Below are 21,533 nucleotides of genomic sequence, written 5' to 3'. Positions count from 1 at the left end.
GTTTTTCACATTCAAATGTGAGATAATGTTTTTCATTTCTTTTTTAATATTATGAATAAAATCATTATTTAATCCAATAATATACCATATGCTTATAAAAAATTTATAAACAACTTAATTAGCATAGTCTTACAACCCTCAACCATATGTAGTCCAAGCAGCACTATAAAATTAATTAAAGTACATAACAGCATGGACTGCGATATGCGTTCAAAATGTCGATGTTCATGTGTCCTGCAGTTCACACGATGACGCACAGTTTGCTGCGTTCTTCATCGACCCATGAGCCGAGTGATCCACCGCTTAGAGTTTTATAATTCATTTTTATATAATATCAATATTGTTTTTATGAAAGAAATTAAAAATACACCATTTTACTGGCATATATCAATTCCTTCAATAAATTTATTTTTATACCTAAAAATAAATGTTGCGATATGTCTTAGTTTCATATAAGCATTATGTATCATAAAAATCTGGTTATGGTTTGCTATTTTGGGGTGACACATACTGCAAAATTTATATAAAACATTAACCTGATGGATGACAGGTACAAACATTGTATATTTTAGGTTGTTGCATTAGCCAACGTATGCTCATAACATAGATGAACAATACATATTCGCAACGCGTGTATATTATGGTCCATATACACACACACTTATTTTGAATACCACATTCAAAATTATTTTAATTTTAATTCGACTTCTACTTTCAAATTTTGTTCAGTTTCTTCGATTTCCATTTTCGAGAATTTGTTTTTATAGGAAACGCCATTGTTGTAGTAGGTACTGCCACAAATACGCACAACAACATTAATAATGTTAAAGTCTTTTTATGAGGTTGCCAAGCCCCACATATAAAATAAAAGCCATCTTCATTTTATTTTGACTTTAACTTTTGATTCCGTGGAATCATTTTGTAATATTTTTATTTTTGGTAAATTGTATTTATTTGTATTATAACAAATGTTTATTAACGATAAGGATATTATACAATAATGATCCTTCCGCAGGTTCACCTACGGAAACCTTGTTACGACTTTTACTTCCTCTAAAATAATCAAGTTCGGGTCAACTTTGCGAAACAACCGTAACACGCAAGGCGTCACAGTGATCACGTCCGGAGACCTCACTAAATAATTCAATCGGTAGTAGCGACGGGCGGTGTGTACAAAGGGCAGGGACGTAATCAATGCGAGTTAATGACTCACACTTACTGGGAATTCCAAGTTCATGTGAACAGTTTCAGTTCACAATCCCAAGCATGAAAGTGGTTCAGCGGTTTACCCGGACCTCTCGGTCTAGGGAAAATACACGTTGATACTTTCATTGTAGCGCGCGTGCAGCCCAGGACATCTAAGGGCATCACAGACCTGTTATTGCTCAATCTCATTATTGCTAGACGCAATTTGTCCATTTAAGAAGCTAGTGTCCTTATAATGGGACAAACCAACAGGTACGGCTCCACTTACATAAACACATTCAAACACAATAAACATTTTACTGCCACCATGAATGAAGGCTACATAAGCTTCAGCACCATAATCCTGAAGATATCTATTTAATATATTTGAGTCTCGTTCGTTATCGGAATTAACCAGACAAATCACTCCACGAACTAAGAACGGCCATGCACCACCACCCATAGATTCGAGAAAGAGCTATCAATCTGTCTTACACACTTATGTTCGGACCTGGTAAGTTTTCCCGTGTTGAGTCAAATTAAGCCGCAGGCTCCACTCCTGGTGGTGCCCTTCCGTCAATTCCTTTAAGTTTCAGCTTTGCAACCATACTTCCCCCGGAGCCCAAAAGCTTTGGTTTCCCGGGAAGCGACTGAGAGAGCCATAAAAGTAGCTACACCCAATTGCTAGCTGGCATCGTTTATGGTTAGAACTAGGGCGGTATCTGATCGCCTTCGAACCTCTAACTTTCGTTCTTGATTAATGAAAACATCTTTGGCAAATGCTTTCGCTTAAGTTAGTCTTACGACGGTCCAAGAATTTCACCTCTCGCGTCGTAATACTAATGCCCCCAAACTGCTTCTATTAATCATTACCTCTTGATCTGAAAACCAATGAAAGCAGAACAGAGGTCTTATTTCATTATCCCATGCACAGAATATTCAGGCATTTGAAGCCTGCTTTAAGCACTCTAATTTGTTCAAAGTAATAGTACCGGCCCACAATAACACTCGTTTAAGAGCACTAGTGCAGGTTTTTAAATAGGAGGAACATATGAAAAAATACAAGTATTTAATCACATATAAGAACTCCACCGGTAATACGCTTACATACATAAAGGTATAGTACTAACCACAATTGTAAGTTGTACTACCCGTATGAAGCACAAGTTCAACTACGAACGTTTTAACCGCAACAACTTTAATATACGCTATTGGAGCTGAATTACCGCGGCTGCTGGCACCAGACTTGCCCTCCAATTGGTCCTTGTTAAAGGATTTAAAGTGTACTCATTCCAATTACAGGGCCTCGGATATGAGTCCTGTATTGTTATTTTTCGTCACTACCTCCCCGAGCTGGAGTGGGTAATTTACGCGCCTGCTGCCTTCCTTAGATGTGGTAGCCGTTTCTCAGGCTCCCTCTCCGGAATCGAACCCTGATTCCCCGTTACCCGTTGCAACCATGGTAGTCCTAGATACTACCATCAAAAGTTGATAGGGCAGACATTTGAAAGATCTGTCGTCGGTACAAGACCATACGATCTGCATGTTATCTAGAGTTCAACCAATATAACGATCTTGCGATCGCTTGGTTTTAGCCTAATAAAAGCACATGTCCCATAAGGTTCATGTTTTAATTGCATGTATTAGCTCTAGAATTACACAGTTATCCAAGTAACTGTTAACGATCTAAGGAACCATAACTGATATAATGAGCCTTTTGCGGTTTCACTTTTAATTCGTGTGTACTTAGACATGCATGGCTTAATCTTTGAGACAAGCATATAACTACTGGCAGGATCAACCAGAATAATGTTTTTCCTTCATATTCCATTCATATATTTTGAATCGAAATAAGCAATATAATAGATATATAGATATATAGATTTTTCACTTTATATAATTCCATGATTTTTATTATATTGAATAAAATTCAATAAATTGAATAAAATTCAATATTTCGCCTTTGGGTAAAATTTTAAATATATAAGTAAAAAAATCCATTCGATTACGGCCATTTTTATATAGCATTCGTAATCCATATTTTCATTTTTAATTTATACTTGTTTTACCAATATAACAAGAATTTCATCTAATTATTGTAATATATATATTTCTATAATTTTATCTTTTTTATACATACATATTTCATTATAAAATATCATTTTATTTCCAACATACATAATTATTGTATCCACACATGTACAATTTTTGTTTAACCAATATAAATATTAAGTTAAATCATTTGCATTTTGAAGATAAATTTAAAATTTATCTCTTTTCATATATATCTCTGGTAATATATAACATAAAACCAAGCGCATATGATAATATTTCCACATTTAATATATAATTTTATATTTCTTTCATAAGAATCCATATTTGTATTATACCGTAACGATATAATAATCCAACTATACGGCAGGTAATAAATTAATATTTGCCTGCCTCCAAAAATTAACGATAATATATGGAAACGATTTGTTATTCTATATATAATAGAAACTTGACTTTTGTTTCAACGATATTATCTATAAAGCGTATATTCCTATTATCCGCGGAGCCAAGTCCCGTGTTCTATAGAACTGAGAAACAAATTTGTACGGATAATAATATACTTTATTGTATGTAACCAATATAAACATAATCCGAAATAAATATTTCGAATAATGCGGGAGGTCGGCAACCACTGCCTACCTATAGTAGTTTTTGAACCCGCTGTCCTCAAAGCGGGTATTTTCAATTCCGTTTGCCACCCAACATACGGGCTATTCTCTTATATATTAAGAGATTATAGGAACATTTCATTTTTTTTCCATTATTCATATATAATATGATTATTTTTTCCCTTATACATATAATAATTAATCATTTTCATATGTATATTATTTAATTTACTCATATTATTGCCAAAATCATATGAATACATAAGTTTGAACAATATGAGAGGTCGGCAACCACTGCCTACCTATAGTAGTTTTTGAACCCTCTGTCGTAATTCCGGTCGTTTACACTACTATACCCTCTCACTATAATGGCTTTTCTCTATAATACTAAGAGAATGTGGGATATTTTCAGCATTTTTTCCCTTATACATATAATAATTAATCATTTTCATATGTATATTATTTAATTTACTCATATTATTGCCAAAATCATATGAATACATAAGTTTTGAACAATATGAGAGGTCGGCAACCACTGCCTACCTATAGTAGTTTTTGAACCCTCTGTCGTAATTCCGGTCGTTTACACTACTATACCCTCTCACTATAATGGCTTTTCTCTATAATACTAAGAGAATGTGGGATATTTTCAGCATTTTTTCCCTTATACATATAATAATTAATCATTTTCATATGTATATTATTTAATTTACTCATATTATTGCCAAAATCATATGAATACATAAGTTTTGAACAATATGAGAGGTCGGCAACCACTGCCTACCTATAGTAGTTTTTGAACCCTCTGTCGTAATTCCGGTCGTTTACACTACTATACCCTCTCACTATAATGGCTTTTCTCTATAATACTAAGAGAATGTGGGATATTTTCAGCATTTTTTCCCTTATACATATAATAATTAATCATTTTCATATGTATATTATTTAATTTACTCATATTATTGCCAAAATCATATGAATACATAAGTTTTGAACAATATGAGAGGTCGGCAACCACTGCCTACCTATAGTAGTTTTTGAACCCTCTGTCGTAATTCCGGTCGTTTACACTACTATACCCTCTCACTATAATGGCTTTTCTCTATAATACTAAGAGAATGTGGGAATATTTCAGCATTTTTTCCCCTTATACATATAATAATTAATAATTTTCATATGTATATTATTTAATTTACTCATATAATTGCCAAAATCATATGAATACATAAGTTTTGAACAATATGAGAGGTCGGCAACCACTGCCTACCTATAGTAGTTTTTGAACCCTCTGTCGTAATTCCGGTCGTTTACACTACTATACCCTCTCACTATAATGGCTTTTCTCTATAATACTAAGAGAATGTGGGAATATTTCAGCATTTTTTCCCCTATACATATAATAATTAATAATTTTCATATGTATATTATTTAATTTACTCATATAATTGCCAAAATCATATAAATACATAAGTTTTGAACAATATCAGAGGTCAGCAACGGTCTTTCCTCTATAATACTAAGATAATATGGGAATATTTTCAGCATTTTTCCCTTATACATTTATACATATATAATTAATCATTTTCATATGTATATTATTTAATTTACTCATATTATTGCCAAAATCATATAAATACATAAGTTTGAACAATATCAGAGGTCAGCAACGGTCTTTCCTCTATAATACTAAGATAATGTGGGAATATTTCATCATTTTTTTCCTTTATACATTTATACATATAATATTTAATCATTTTATATGTATATTATTTAATTTACTCATATAATTGCCAAAATCATATAAATACATAAGTTTTGAACAATATCAGAGGTCGGCAACGGTCTTTCCTCTATAATACTAAGATAATATGGGAATATTTCAGCATTTTTCCCTTATACATATAATAATTAATCATTTTCATATGTATATTATTTAATTTACTCGTATAATTGCCAAAATCCTATGAAGACATAAGAGAATACAATATGAGAGGTCGGCCGCAACCATAATATAGTAGTTGATGACGTGGTGTTTGGCAATTTGATACAATTCTTTAAAAAGTCTTTATATTAATTATATGATAGGGACAATATCATATGCGTCACTAAATTGATGACGAGGTGTTTGGCAACGTGACACAAATCATTAAAGTCTTTATATTAATTATATGATAGAGACAATATCATATGCGTCACTAAATTGATGACGAGGTATTTGGCAACTTGATAGAATTCTTTAAAGTCTTTATATCAAAAATTATATGATAGGGACAATATCATATGCGTCACTAAATTGATGACGAGGTGTTTGGCAACTTGACACAATCATTAAAGTCTTTATATTAATTATATGATAGAGACAATATCATATGCGTCACTAAATTGATGACGAGGTATTTGGCAACTTGATATAATTCTTTAAAGTCTTTATATCAAATATTATATGATAGGGACAATATCATATGCGTCACTAAATTGATGACGAGGTGTTTGGCAACTTGACACAATTCATTAAAGTCTTTATATTAATTATATGATAGGGACAATATCATATGCGTCACTAAATTGATGACGAGGTATTTGGCAACTTGATACAATTCTTTAAAGTTTTTATATCAAAAATTATATGATAGGGACAATATCATATGCGTCACTAAATTGATGACGAGGTGTTTGGCAACTTGACACAATTCATTAAAGTCTTTATATTATTATATGATAGGGACAATATCATATGCGTCACTAAATTGATGACGAGGTATTGGCAACTTGATACAATTCTTTAAAGTTTTTATATCAAAAATTATATGATAGGGACAATATCATATGCGTCACTAAATTGATGACGAGGTGTTTGGCAACTTGACACAATTCATTAAATCTTTATATTAATTATATGATAGAGACAATATCATATGCGTCACTAAATTGATGACGAGGTATTTGGCAACTTGATATAATTCTTTAAAGTCTTTATATCAAAAATTATATGATAGGGACAATATCATATGCGTCACTAAATTGATGACGAGGTGTTTGGCAACTTGACACAATTCATTAAAGTCTTTATATTAATTATATGATAGGGACAATATCATATGCGTCACTAAATTGATGACGAGGTATTTGGCAACTTGATACAATTCTTTAAAGTTTTTATCAAAAAATTATATGATAGGACAATTCATATGCGTCACTAAATTGATGACGAGGTTTTGCACTTGATTTTTTTTTTTTTTATATAACTTTATGTCATATTGAAGTTCAATTGCAATTATTTTTATTAATTTATATAGGGACAATATCATATGCGTCACTAAATTGATGACGAGGTATTTGGCAACTTGATACAATTCTTAAAGTTTTTATATCAAAAATTATATGATAGGGACAATATCATATGCGTCACTAAATTGATGACGAGGTGTTTGGCAACTTGACACAATTCATTAAAGTCTTTATATTAATTATATGATAGAGACAATATCATATGCGTCACTAAATTGATGACGAGGTATTTGGCAACTTGATATAATTCTTAAAGTTTTATATCAAAAATTATATGATAGGGACAATATCATATGCGTCACTAAATTGATGACGAGGTGTTTGGCAACTTGACACAATTCATTAAAGTCTTTATATTAATTATATGATAGGGACAATATCATATGCGTCACTAAATTGATGACGAGGTATTTGGCAACGTGATAGAATTCTTTAAAGTCTTTATATCAAAAATTATACGATAGGGACAATATCATATGCGTCACTAAATTGATGACGAGGTATTTGGCAACTTGATATAATTCTTTAAAGTCTTTATATCAAAAATTATATGATAGGGACAATATCATATGCGTCACTAAATTGATGACGAGGTGTTTGTTTGGCTACAGGAAAAATCATTTATTTATCGAATCATCAAGCAAAGGATAAGCTTCAGTGGATCGCAGTATGGCAGCTGCTCAACCACTTACAACACCTTGCCTGTTACAAAAGTCGTTTACAATTGATTCTAGGCTTTGTCATTGTATTAAATAATGCTTTTATATGTAACTAGCGCGGCATCAGGTGATCGAAGATCCTCCTAATTTACTATGTTACAAATTACATTGGCATCACATCCATTGTCGTTTATAAAATAAATTATAAACTTTAAATGGTTTAGAAGCCATACAATGCAAATTGCCCCTTATTTATCATTGCAGTCCAGCACGGATACGACCTTAGAGGCGTTCAGGCATAATCCAACGGACGTAGCGTCATACCACTGTTCGCTCGAACAAGTATTGTGCCATTGGTCCGTACCTGCGGTTCCTCTCGTACTACGCAGGAATGCTGTCGCAACAACGTTTTGTCATTAGTAGGGTAAAACTAACCTGTCTCACGACGGTCTAAACCCAGCTCACGTTCCCTTGCATGGGTGAACAATCCAACGCTTGGTGAATTTTGCTTCACAATGATAGGAAGAGCCGACATCGAAGGATCAAAAAGCGACGTCGCTATGAACGCTTGGCCGCCACAAGCCAGTTATCCCTATGGTAACTTTTCTGACACCTCTTGTTAAAAACTCTTTAAACCAAAAGGATCGATAGGCCGAGCTTTTGCTGTCCCTGTGTGTACTGAACACCGAGATCAAGTCAGCATTTGCCCTTTTGCTCTATGTGTGGTTTCTGTCCGCACTGAGCTGGCCTTGGGACACCTCCGTTATTATTTGAGAGATGTACCGCCCCAGTCAAACTCCCTACCTGGCAATGTCCTTGAATTGGATCATACCTGAGTAATTGGAGTTATACCAAATTTTCAAATCAAAAATACATAAATGCATCGTTTTATTAAAGAATTTGTTTGCGATTATATAACAAACTCGTGATACTTTGATCAAGAAGCTTGCATCAAAACCCAATACCATAAGATATAATAAATATATCCGTATAATGGCTAGGAAATGATACACGTTCCATTTAATCAAGTAAGTAAGGAAACAATAAGAGTAGTGGTATTTCATTGACGATACCAAACCGAGGTCTAATATCTCCCACTTATTCTACACCTCTTATGTCTCCTTACACTGCCAGATTAGAGTCAAGCTCAAAAGGGTCTTCTTTCCCCGCTAATTATTCCAAGCCCGTTCCCTTGGCTGTGGTTTCGCTAGATAGTAGATAGGGACAGTAGGAATCTCGTTAATCCATTCATGCGCGTCACTAATTAGATGACGAGGCATTTGGCTACCTTAAGAGAGTCATAGTTACTCCCGCCGTTGACCCGCGCTTACTTGAATTTCTTCACTTTGACATTCAGAGCACTGGGCAGAAATCACATTGTGTCAACACCCGCTAGGGCCATCACAATGCTTTGTTTTAATTAGACAGTCGGATTCCCCAAGTCCGTGCCAGTTCTGAATTGATTGTTAATTGATAATCGTTATAATTGATAAGAACTAATTGGTTTAACCCAAATAGTATTCTTAAAAATTTTAGCAAGAAAGTTCCACAATTGGCTACGTAACTAAACTATCCGGGGAACAAGTAACTAACATAAATGCTAGAAACTCTATTTACCCAGAACGAGCACATAAACCATGTTATTGTTTCCCAATCAAGCCCGACTATCTCAATCTTCAGAGCCAATCCTTATCCCGAAGTTACGGATCTAATTTGCCGACTTCCCTTACCTACATTATTCTATCGACTAGAGACTCTTCACCTTGGAGACCAGCTGCGGATATTGGTACGGCCTGTTGAGAAGTTTGCGTGTCCCCACCATAAATTTTCAAGGTCCGAGGAGAAAATATCGACACAACAGTATATGTCATGCTCTTCTAGCCCATCTACCATATCTCTCTGCGAAAGACTTCCATGGTAGTACGGCTATAAAACAGAAAAGAAAACTCTTCCGATATCTCTCGACGGCTTCTTTATGGTCGTTCCTGTTGCCAGGATGAGCACGAGGCCCATATTTAATAACAAACGGATACTCAACAGGTTACGGAATTGGAACCGTATTCCCTTTCGTTCAAAATTATTCAAGTGTATTATATTCGCTTTGTTTATATAGTTAGGCATTTTTGTTTTACTTGAAAATTTTCGGCTTTCGCCTTGAACTTAGGACCGACTAACTCGTGATCAACCACTGTTCACACGAAACCCTTCTCCACTTCAGTCCTCCAAGGTCTCATTCGATTATTTGCTACTACCACCAAGATCTGTACCAATGGCAGCTCCATGCAGGCTTACGCCAAACACTTCTACGCATACCATTGTACCTTCCTACTCACTAAAGTTTCAAAATTTATATCACAAGTAATATAAATCATCTACTTTAGCGGTAATGTATAGGTATACAACTTAAGCGCCATCCATTTTAAGGGCTAGTTGCTTCGGCAGGTGAGTTGTTACACACTCCTTAGCGGATTTCGACTTCCATGATCACCGTCCTGCTGTTTTAAGCAACCAACGCCTTTCATGGTATCTGCATGAGTTGTTAATTTGGGCACCGTAACATTACGTTTGGTTCATCCCACAGCGCCAGTTCTGCTTACCAAAAGTGGCCCACTGGGCACATTATATCATAACCTTGAACTTCATATCAAGAAAGTTAAGGTTCTTACCCATTTAAAGTTTGAGAATAGGTTAAGATCGTTTCGACCCTAAGGCCTCTAATCATTCGCTTTACCAGATAAGATTATTTTATATAATATTAAAATGCACCAGCTATCCTGAGGGAAACTTCGGAAGGAACCAGCTACTAGATGGTTCGATTGGTCTTTCGCCCCTATACTCAATTCTGACAATCGATTTGCACGTCAGAACTGTTTCGGTCTTCCATCAGGGTTTCCCCTGACTTCAACCTGATCAAGTATAGTTCACCATCTTTCGGGTCACAGCATATATGCTCAAGGTACGTTCCAGTTAGAGGCATAAATAATATAAATATACATTATACATAACTATATAGAACGCCCCGGGATTGTGTTAATTAGCTATAAATAGCTAAAAAACTAATCCCATTATTAGTCAAGTTAATTACGCTATTAGGTTTACATCCCAATAACTTGCACATATGTTAGACTCCTTGGTCCGTGTTTCAAGACGGGTCCCGAAGGTATCCTGAATCTTTCGCATTGTTAATCATACAAGAGCATATAATAAACACAAAAATCAATGATAATTATGCCATTATATAATTCCGAAAAATTAACGCTCTGTAATAATATAAATCTATCAGCACTTTATCAAATTAATAACATTTATTCTGTGTTAAAATGCAAGCAATTTAATTGGAATAAACTATAAGTTATATTTTATGATAAATTTGGGATATGCTAATAGATTACAATGTCCTTATATGGAAAAAATGCACATTATTCTTAATAATATTATTTAAATATTACAATTTTAATGATGAATTTTCCATAACGGATATTCAGGTTCATCGGGCTTAACCTCTAAGCAGTTTCACGTACTGTTTAACTCTCTATTCAGAGTTCTTTTCAACTTTCCCTCACGGTACTTGTTTACTATCGGTCTCATGGTTATATTTAGTTTTAGATGGAGTTTACCACCCACTTAGTGCTGCACTATCAAGCAACACGACTCTTTGGAAACATCATCTAGTAATCATTAACGTTATACGGGCCTGGCACCCTCTATGGGTAAATGGCCTCATTTAAGAAGGACTTAAATCATTAATTTCTCATACTAGAATATTGACGCTCCATACACTGCATCTCACATTTGCCATATAGACAAAGTGACTTAGTGCTGAACTGTTTTCTTTTCGCTCGCCGCTACTAAGAAAATCCTTGTTAGTTTCTTTTCCTCCCCTAATTAATATGCTTAAATTCAGGGGGTAGTCCCATATGAGTTGAGGTTGTATATATAACTATTTTTTGCCATAAATTCTTTATATATAAATGATAAAACAATCAATTAAATTCGTTATAAATAGTTCCAATAGTTCTTGTAAGCAAAGTTATTTTTTATCCATTTAACGAACCAACGAAGAATAATAACAAAACCAAGATTTTTCTTTTTCCGAATCATTAATAAGAGACAATTCTAGATGAAAAATATTTCAATTTTTTATGCTAGACATTTCTCAGTATTATTTGATTGAAAAAGAAAATATTTCTCTTCGTTTTTCACATTCAAATGTGAGATAATGTTTTTCATTTCTTTTTTAATATTATGAATAAAATCATTATTTAATCCAATAATATACCATATGCTTATAAAAAATTTATAAACAACTTAATTAGCATAGTCTTACAACCCTCAACCATATGTAGTCCAAGCAGCACTATAAAATTAATTAAAGTACATAACAGCATGGACTGCGATATGCGTTCAAAATGTCGATGTTCATGTGTCCTGCAGTTCACACGATGACGCACAGTTTGCTGCGTTCTTCATCGACCCATGAGCCGAGTGATCCACCGCTTAGAGTTTTATAATTCATTTTTATATAATATCAATATTGTTTTTATTGAAAGAAATTAAAAATACACCATTTTACTGGCATATATCAATTCCTTCAATAAATTTATTTTTATACCTAAAAATAAATGTTGCGATATGTCTTAGTTTCATATAAGCATTATGTATCATAAAAATCTGGTTATGGTTTGCTATTTTGGGTGACACATACTGCAAAATTTATATAAAACATTAACCTGATGGATGACAGGTACAAACATTGTATATTTTAGGTTGTTGCATTAGCCAACGTATGCTCATAACATAGATGAACAATACATATTCGCAACGCGTGTATATTATGGTCCATATACACACACACTTATTTTGAATACCACATTCAAAATTATTTTAATTTTAATTCGACTTCTACTTTCAAATTTTGTTCAGTTTCTTCGATTTCCATTTTCGAGAATTTGTTTTTATAGGAAACGCCATTGTTGTAGTAGGTACTGCCACAAATACGCACAACAACATTAATAATGTTAAAGTCTTTTTATGAGGTTGCCAAGCCCCACATATAAAATAAAAGCCATCTTCATTTTATTTTGACTTTAACTTTTGATTCCGTGGAATCATTTTGTAATATTTTTATTTTGGTAAATTGTATTTATTTGTATTATAACAAATGTTTATTAACGATAAGGATATTATACAATAATGATCCTTCCGCAGGTTCACCTACGGAAACCTTGTTACGACTTTTACTTCCTCTAAATAATCAAGTTCGGTCAACTTTTGCGAAACAACCGTAACACGCAAGGCGTCACAGTGATCACGTCCGGAGACCTCACTAAATAATTCAATCGGTAGTAGCGACGGGCGGTGTGTACAAAGGGCAGGGACGTAATCAATGCGAGTTAATGACTCACACTTACTGGGAATTCCAAGTTCATGTGAACAGTTTCAGTTCACAATCCCAAGCATGAAAGTGGTTCAGCGGTTTACCCGGACCTCTCGGTCTAGGAAATACACGTTGATACTTTCATTGTAGCGCGCGTGCAGCCCAGGACATCTAAGGGCATCACAGACCTGTTATTGCTCAATCTCATTATTGCTAGACGCAATTTGTCCATTTAAGAAGCTAGTGTCCTTATAATGGGACAAACCAACAGGTACGGCTCCACTTACATAAACACATTCAAACACAATAAACATTTTACTGCCACCATGAATGAAGGCTACATAAGCTTCAGCACCATAATCCTGAAGATATCTATTTAATATATTTGAGTCTCGTTCGTTATCGGAATTAACCAGACAAATCACTCCACGAACTAAGAACGGCCATGCACCACCACCCATAGATTCGAGAAAGAGCTATCAATCTGTCTTACACACTTATGTTCGGACCTGGTAAGTTTTCCCGTGTTGAGTCAAATTAAGCCGCAGGCTCCACTCCTGGTGGTGCCCTTCCGTCAATTCCTTTAAGTTTCAGCTTTGCAACCATACTTCCCCCGGAGCCCAAAAGCTTTGGTTTCCCGGGAAGCGACTGAGAGAGCCATAAAAGTAGCTACACCCAATTGCTAGCTGGCATCGTTTATGGTTAGAACTAGGGCGGTATCTGATCGCCTTCGAACCTCTAACTTTCGTTCTTGATTAATGAAAACATCTTTGGCAAATGCTTTCGCTTAAGTTAGTCTTACGACGGTCCAAGAATTTCACCTCTCGCGTCGTAATACTAATGCCCCCAAACTGCTTCTATTAATCATTACCTCTTGATCTGAAAACCAATGAAAGCAGAACAGAGGTCTTATTTCATTATCCCATGCACAGAATATTCAGGCATTTGAAGCCTGCTTTAAGCACTCTAATTTGTTCAAAGTAATAGTACCGGCCCACAATAACACTCGTTTAAGAGCACTAGTGCAGGTTTTTAAATAGGAGGAACATATGAAAAAATACAAGTATTTAATCACATATAAGAACTCCACCGGTAATACGCTTACATACATAAAGGTATAGTACTAACCACAATTGTAAGTTGTACTACCCGTATGAAGCACAAGTTCAACTACGAACGTTTTAACCGCAACAACTTTAATATACGCTATTGGAGCTGGAATTACCGCGGCTGCTGGCACCAGACTTGCCCTCCAATTGGTCCTTGTTAAAGGATTTAAAGTGTACTCATTCCAATTACAGGGCCTCGGATATGAGTCCTGTATTGTTATTTTTCGTCACTACCTCCCCGAGCTGGGAGTGGGTAATTTACGCGCCTGCTGCCTTCCTTAGATGTGGTAGCCGTTTCTCAGGCTCCCTCTCCGGAATCGAACCCTGATTCCCCGTTACCCGTTGCAACCATGGTAGTCCTAGATACTACCATCAAAAGTTGATAGGGCAGACATTTGAAAGATCTGTCGTCGGTACAAGACCATACGATCTGCATGTTATCTAGAGTTCAACCAATATAACGATCTTGCGATCGCTTGGTTTTAGCCTAATAAAAGCACATGTCCCATAAGGTTCATGTTTTAATTGCATGTATTAGCTCTAGAATTACCACAGTTATCCAAGTAACTGTTAACGATCTAAGGAACCATAACTGATATAATGAGCCTTTTGCGGTTTCACTTTTAATTCGTGTGTACTTAGACATGCATGGCTTAATCTTTGAGACAAGCATATAACTACTGGCAGGATCAACCAGAATAATGTTTTTCCTTCATATTCCATTCATATATTTTGAATCGAAATAAGCAATATAATAGATATATAGATATATAGATTTTTCACTTTATATAATTCCATGATTTTTATTTATATTAATATTGAATAAAATTCAATATTTCGCCTTTGGGTAAAATTTTAAATATATAAGTAAAAAAATCCATTCGATTACGGCCATTTTTATATAGCATTCGTAATCCATATTTTCATTTTTAATTTATACTTGTTTTACCAATATAACAAGAATTTCATCTAATTATTGTAATATATATATTTCTATAATTTTATCTTTTTATACATACATATTTCATTATAAAATATCATTTTATTTCCAACATACATAATTATTGTATCCACACATGTACAATTTTTGTTTAACCAATATAAATATTAAGTTAAATCATTTGCATTTTGAAGATAAATTTAAAATTTATCCTTTTCATATATATCTCTGGTAATATATAACATAAAACCAAGCGCATATGATAATATTTCCACATTTAATATATAATTTTATATTTCTTTCATAAGAATCCATATTTGTATTATACCGTAACGATATAATAATCCAACTATACGGCAGGTAATAAATTAATATTTGCCTGCCTCCAAAAATTAACGATAATATATGGAAACGATTTGTTATTCTATATATAATAGAAACTTGACTTTTGTTTCAACGATATTATCTATAAAGCGTATATTCCTATTATCCGCGGAGCCAAGTCCCGTGTTCTATAGAACTGAGAAACAAATTTGTACGGATAATAATATACTTTATTGTATGTAACCAATATAAACATAATCCGAAATAAATATTTCGAATAATGCGGGAGGTCGGCAACCACTGCCTACCTATAGTAGTTTTTGAACCCGCTGTCCTCAAAGCGGGTATTTTCAATTCCGTTTGCCACCCAACATACGGGCTATTCTCTTATATATTAAGAGATTATAGGAACATTTCATTTTTTTTCCATTATTCATATATAATATGATTATTTTTTCACTTATACATATAATAATTAATCATTTTCATATGTATATTATTTAATTTACTCATATTATTGCCAAAATCATATGAATACATAAGTTTTGAACAATATGAGAGGTCGGCAACCACTGCCTACCTATAGTAGTTTTTGAACCCTCTGTCGTAATTCCGGTCGTTTACACTACTATACCCTCTCACTATAATGGCTTTTCTCTATAATACTAAGAGAATGTGGGATATTTTCAGCATTTTTTCCCTTATACATATAATAATTAATCATTTTCATATGTATATTATTTAATTTACTCATATTATTGCCAAAATCATATGAATACATAAGTTTTGAACAATATGAGAGGTCGGCAACCACTGCCTACCTATAGTAGTTTTTGAACCCTCTGTCGTAATTCCGGTCGTTTACACTACTATACCCTCTCACTATAATGGCTTTTCTCTATAATACTAAGAGAATGTGGGATATTTTCAGCATTTTTTCCCTTATACATATAATAATTAATCATTTTCATATGTATATTATTTAATTTACTCATATTATTGCCAAAATCATATGAATACATAAGTTTTGAACAATATGAGAGGTCGGCAACCACTGCCTACCTATAGTAGTTTTTGAACCCTCTGTCGTAATTCCGGTCGTTTACACTACTATACCCTCTCACTATAATGGCTTTTCTCTATAATACTAAGAGAATGTGGGATATTTTCAGCATTTTTTCCCTTATACATATAATAATTAATCATTTTCATATGTATATTATTTAATTTACTCATATTATTGCCAAAATCATATGAATACATAAGTTTTTTTTTTTTTTTTTTTTTTTTTTTTTTTTTTTTTTTGCGTGCGTTTATTTATTTAAAATCTGTCCTAGTGGACAATAATTAAATGGTTTTGCGGGGGAACATTAGCTTAAGGGATACTATTGTACATGTATTTGTGGCGGGTTTTATATGTGTTGTCTATTGTTGTGGAAGATCGAGAGGGTGTCTCCTCATGAGACGTCTGCTTGTTTGGCTATTGTCTAACAGGTTGGTGGCGAGGTGGTTAGGGTGGTTTTCGAGCCTTTTCAGGTATCTCTCGCTGAGCCTGGAGATTTCATCAGCGACTTGTGGGATTCCAAGTTCCCTATGTATGGCGACATTCTCGTGGTAGGGATGCGCATTACAGGCAATTCTCAAGCACCTATTCTGGAACCGCTGTATACGCAGGCGATTCGTGTGGCTTGCCGTGCCCCATAGCTGTATCCCGTAGGTCCAGATGGGCTTGAGAATTGCCTTGTACACCAGGATTTTGTGGTTCTGCCTTAGCTTGGACCCTCTCCCAATAAGCCAATGCATCTGCCTCAGACGCGCATCGGCCTGTATGCGTTTGCTGACGATGTGGGGACGCCAAGTGAGCCTGCGGTCCAGGGTAAGTCCTAGGTACTTGGGTGCGGGTGCGTTGGGAATGATGACTCCGTTTAGCGTGACCGGTGGGCAGTCTCCTCTCCTTAGTGCAAATGTTGTTTGGGTAGATTTTTCCGCGTTCACTACGATGTTCCACCTGCTGAGCCAGGGATGTAGCGCGTCCATTTGCCTTTGGATTGTTTCGGAGGCTTCTCGTGGGTCGGATGAGGAGGCGAGGAAAGCCGTGTCATCTGCATAAGTCGCTATAGTTAGGTTCCTGGAGGGGATTATGGGAAGGTCTGCGGTGTAAAGGGTGTACAGTATTGGTCCGAGCACACTGCCTTGCGGAACTCCAGCTCTGATCAGTCTGGGTAGGCTTATTGCACTTCCGCATCTGACTTGGAATGCTCTTCCCTCAGTGTAGGATTTGAGGAGGGTAAAATGGGGGCTTGGGAGGTAGGATTTGAGTTTATGGAGGAGTCCAGGATGCCAAACTCTGTCGAATGCCTGCTTCACGTCGAGCATTACAGCGCAGCAGTATTTCTTTTGCTCGAATGCCTCGAGGATCCGTTCGACTAGCCGGTGGCATTGCTCTGGTGTTCCGTGGGAGCGCCTGAAGCCAAACTGGTGATCGGGGATCAAACCAGCCTCATCCAGTACTGGCAATACTCTGCGCAAAAATACTCTTTCGAGTATTTTGGAGAGGATTGCCAGCAAACTAATCGGACGATAGGAGGCGAGATTGGCTTCAGGCTTACCAGGCTTGAGGAGGACAATAACCTCTGCTCTTTTCCACTCTTCCGGGAAGTACCCTAGCCGGAAGCAGCTGTTGTAAATGCTGGCCAGCATTTGTGTGCAGCGGAATGGGAGCATTTTTAGGGCCGCCGCATCTATACGATCCAGGCCTGGAGATTTGTTGTTCTTCAGTAGAGCAATCTCCTGCGCAACTTCCTCAGGGTCGACTGGTTCCAACGGGGGACCGGGAGAGCTTGGGCTATTGAGAAACCGGGCTGTTTCAGCATGTTCTTCGGCAGTGCAGCAGTCGAACGGAGAGAAGGCGTTGTAAAGGTGTTCGGCGAAAGCTTCTGCTCTTTCAGCATCCGAACGGCACCAGGATCCATCTGCTTTGCGCACTGCGGAAACCTTTTTGGCTGGTCGTTTAATGTGGCGGGTGACGTTCCACAGATTGTGGTCTGGGTCCCCGGGAGAGAGTTCCTCGAGGAATCTGAGGAAGGAGTCCTGGCGTAGGCTGGAGATCTTGTCCTTCAACTCCTTTGTGGCGTGATTGAGCGCTGTTTTGTCTCTTGGATTGCGCGTCAAGAACCAAACTCTCCTGAGACGCCTCTTCTCAGTCACGAGTGCCGCAATTTCCGGGGACCAGAGGTGGAGGTCCCTGCTAGGTGTTCTCGCAGTCTTTGGTGGCGGTGGGCTTGCGAATTCCGCAGCGTTTTGCATCTGCCTGGTGAGATTCCCGATAGCTTCATCAATGTTCCTGGGTGTGTTGAGGATGGGGTTCGGATTGACGGTGGAGAGCATCCAGGACGCGAACTTGGCGGCGTCGGTATATTTTCCAGTGAGCCTTCTGAGCGGGGTTTTCCTGAGGACTGGCGTGTTGATTAGCACGTTTATTGCACAGTGGTCTGACAGGAGATCAGCATTTGTTGTGCAGCTGATCTTCGCATGCCCTATGCCTTTCGACACAGCAAAGTCCAGTAGGTCTGGAGTCTTGAGGGGATTCGTTGGCCAGTGAGTGGGCTCGCCAGTGGAGTGGCAGTCCAGTCGGTGGCGTTGCAGGTACCCAAACAGAGTTTTCCCTTTGGGGTTGTTGGCGCGCGATCCCCACCAAGAATGTTTGGCGTTATAATCTCCAGCTGCTATGAAGCGGGGCCCAAAATGCTCGAAGAACTCACTGAGGTGAGATGCTGTTATGCGGTATCTGGGGGGAAAGTAGACCGCTCCAATGTCTAAATCTCCTTGCGGGCTGACAATCCTGATGACAGGACATTGTGCCCAGTCTTGCTGAAACGCGGGCAGCTCTAGGTATTGAATACCGCTCCTGATGAGGATGGCTGCTCCACCGCGTGCTCTGCCAGAAGGATGGTCTGCATGGATGAGGTCATATCCGCTGATATTAAAGTGGGATCTGGGGGAGAAGTGGGTTTCGGCTACGAGTAGGATATCGATCTGGTGGGTCTTCAGATGGTGCTCGACTATGGCCTTGCTGTTCTGCAGGCCGTTCGCATTCCAGACGACTAGGTGGAGCTTTAGTTGCATGACTTGCTGTTGAGAATGGTGGCCACCAGCTGTGTCATCTGGGTGAACATGCGCTCCATCATCCTTTCCATCATTCCTTCCATGCGAGCGAACATCGCTTCTATCTGACCGGAGTGTGGGGTTTCTGTTTGGGTTTGGACTGGGGTTGTGGGATTCTGCGGTGCTGCGTGCACTCCGTTGAGGGCGTCTCGGTAGCTCCTGCCAGAGGTGACGTTTGGTGATGCCACGGGCGGCGCCTTGTTAGCATTAGCGACGGGCCTTGTTTTCGGAGCAGCGAGTGCTTTGGCCCTTTTGTATGCAGGGCATCCCTTGAAAGACGCAGGATGGTCCGCCTGGCAGTGGAAGCAGCACGCTTTGTCGTCCTCCCTCTTCTCACATGCCCTCGATTCGTGAGGGCCTCCACACTTTACACATCGGTATTCCAGGAAGCAGTAACGCTGTGTATGACCGAATCCTTGGCACCTGAAGCATTGAGGCACGTCGTTGAACTTCTGCGGCGGTTCAATGGTTACTACCGACCTGCAGATCCGCTTGACTTGGTAGACGTCTTTGTTGTTGCTGGAAGGCTCCAGGTTGGCGAAGAATATTCCCAGCGGTTCTTTAGTTCTTCTGCCAATGGGATTGTGCAGATCTCTAACAGCGTGCCCTTGTCTGCGAAGGTCTTCAATGATTTCCTCACGATCGGTGGAGTGGTGGAGTCCTTTGATGACAACCTTGTATGCACGTTCATCTTTCGGCTGGAAAGTCCGATGCCTCTTGTTTTGGGCCACAAGTTGGAGACGCAGAGCTGTATAGGACTCTTTGTCCGGCATCATGACACGTACGTTGTTGCCATTCACGGTCTTGTAGGTAAAATTGTTCTTCGGGCCTACAAGAGTCGTGATCATCTTGACGAGTGCCGAGATGTTGGTCACATCGGGGATAAAAATCGGAGGTGGCTTGATGGTCTTCGGGGTGGGCTTTGGTTTCTCGGGGGTCTTGGGCTTGGAATCGTCTTTAGGTCCGGGTTCGTCATCAGAGCTCTCTTGGTCGTACTCGTCTTCTTCGGTCGAGAGTAAAGCGAAGGTGTTGTTGGCGAGCTTCTTGCGCAGAGCTGCGCTAGTGCTTGGCTTATCTTCCAGCTCCTCTCCCTGTGCTTTCTTTGCCGGTTTTCGCTTTATCTCGCCCGGCTCTGTATGCGAGGTGCTTCCCTCGCTGCTGGAGCTGCTCTTGCGTGTTCTCAGAGCCTTTTTGCGTGGTGTTGTTCCAAGCTTGTGGGTGCGCGGGGGGGCCTGCCAGTCCATCTTCTCCAAAGTTGATAAGGAGTGAGGAGGGGGGGGGGGGGGGAAGCTGGGCACCGTAAGCCGGTGAGCCAGGCAGCACGTGGCTGCTGCTTTGCAATTATACCGCTGCTTCGAGCACTGGGTTTTTTTGCGCTGATAACACGCACACTCGGGTGTGCGATGGTGTTAGTGCGAACTACCGTTAGGTACGTTGGCTGGGCCAATCAAAACGCGCGACAAGATCACGCGACGCGAAGTGGCTGGGCACAAGTAACGGGACTTACAACTGTGAACAATTTGCTAACAATTTGCTGTCGATCCGCAGGCACGTCTGCACTCGTCGAGTGTTCGATCGCGACTATTTATACATATAATAATTAATCATTTCATATTATATTATATTATTTAATTTACTCATATTATTGCCAAAATCATATAAATACATAAGTTTTGAACAATATCAGAGGTCCAGCAACGGTCTTTTCCTCTATAATACTAAGATAATGTGGGAATATTTCATCCATTTTTTTCCTTTATACATTTATACATATAATATTTAATCATTTTATATGTATATTATTTAATTTACTCATATAATTGC

General features: G+C 37.6%; 5 non-coding genes across 5 annotated transcripts; all 5 read right to left on the bottom strand.

Annotated features, from left to right (window-relative positions):
- Positions 1-132: 132 nt before the first annotated feature.
- Positions 133-311, bottom strand: LOC117149071. The gene has a single exon (XR_004460036.1). It is a non-coding gene; the product is annotated as a 5.8S ribosomal RNA (ribosomal RNA).
- A 687-nt stretch (positions 312-998) lies between these two features.
- Positions 999-2,993, bottom strand: LOC117149063. Its single transcript, XR_004460030.1, has one exon. It is a non-coding gene; the product is annotated as a small subunit ribosomal RNA (ribosomal RNA).
- Positions 2,994-7,764: 4,771 nt separating this feature from the next.
- Positions 7,765-11,726, bottom strand: LOC117149064. The gene has a single exon (XR_004460031.1). It is a non-coding gene; the product is annotated as a large subunit ribosomal RNA (ribosomal RNA).
- A 395-nt stretch (positions 11,727-12,121) lies between these two features.
- On the bottom strand, positions 12,122-12,300 carry LOC117149070. The gene has a single exon (XR_004460035.1). It is a non-coding gene; the product is annotated as a 5.8S ribosomal RNA (ribosomal RNA).
- A 686-nt stretch (positions 12,301-12,986) lies between these two features.
- On the bottom strand, positions 12,987-14,981 carry LOC117149059. The gene has a single exon (XR_004460026.1). It is a non-coding gene; the product is annotated as a small subunit ribosomal RNA (ribosomal RNA).
- Positions 14,982-21,533: the final 6,552 nt, after the last annotated feature.

This window comes from Drosophila mauritiana, unplaced genomic scaffold, assembly GCF_004382145.1.
Source record: "Drosophila mauritiana strain mau12 unplaced genomic scaffold, ASM438214v1 U_13, whole genome shotgun sequence".
NCBI classification, from domain to species: domain Eukaryota; kingdom Metazoa; phylum Arthropoda; class Insecta; order Diptera; family Drosophilidae; genus Drosophila; species Drosophila mauritiana.
The sequence above is the reverse complement of the archived record's forward strand: the minus strand, read 5'-3'. Positions and strand labels throughout refer to the sequence as shown.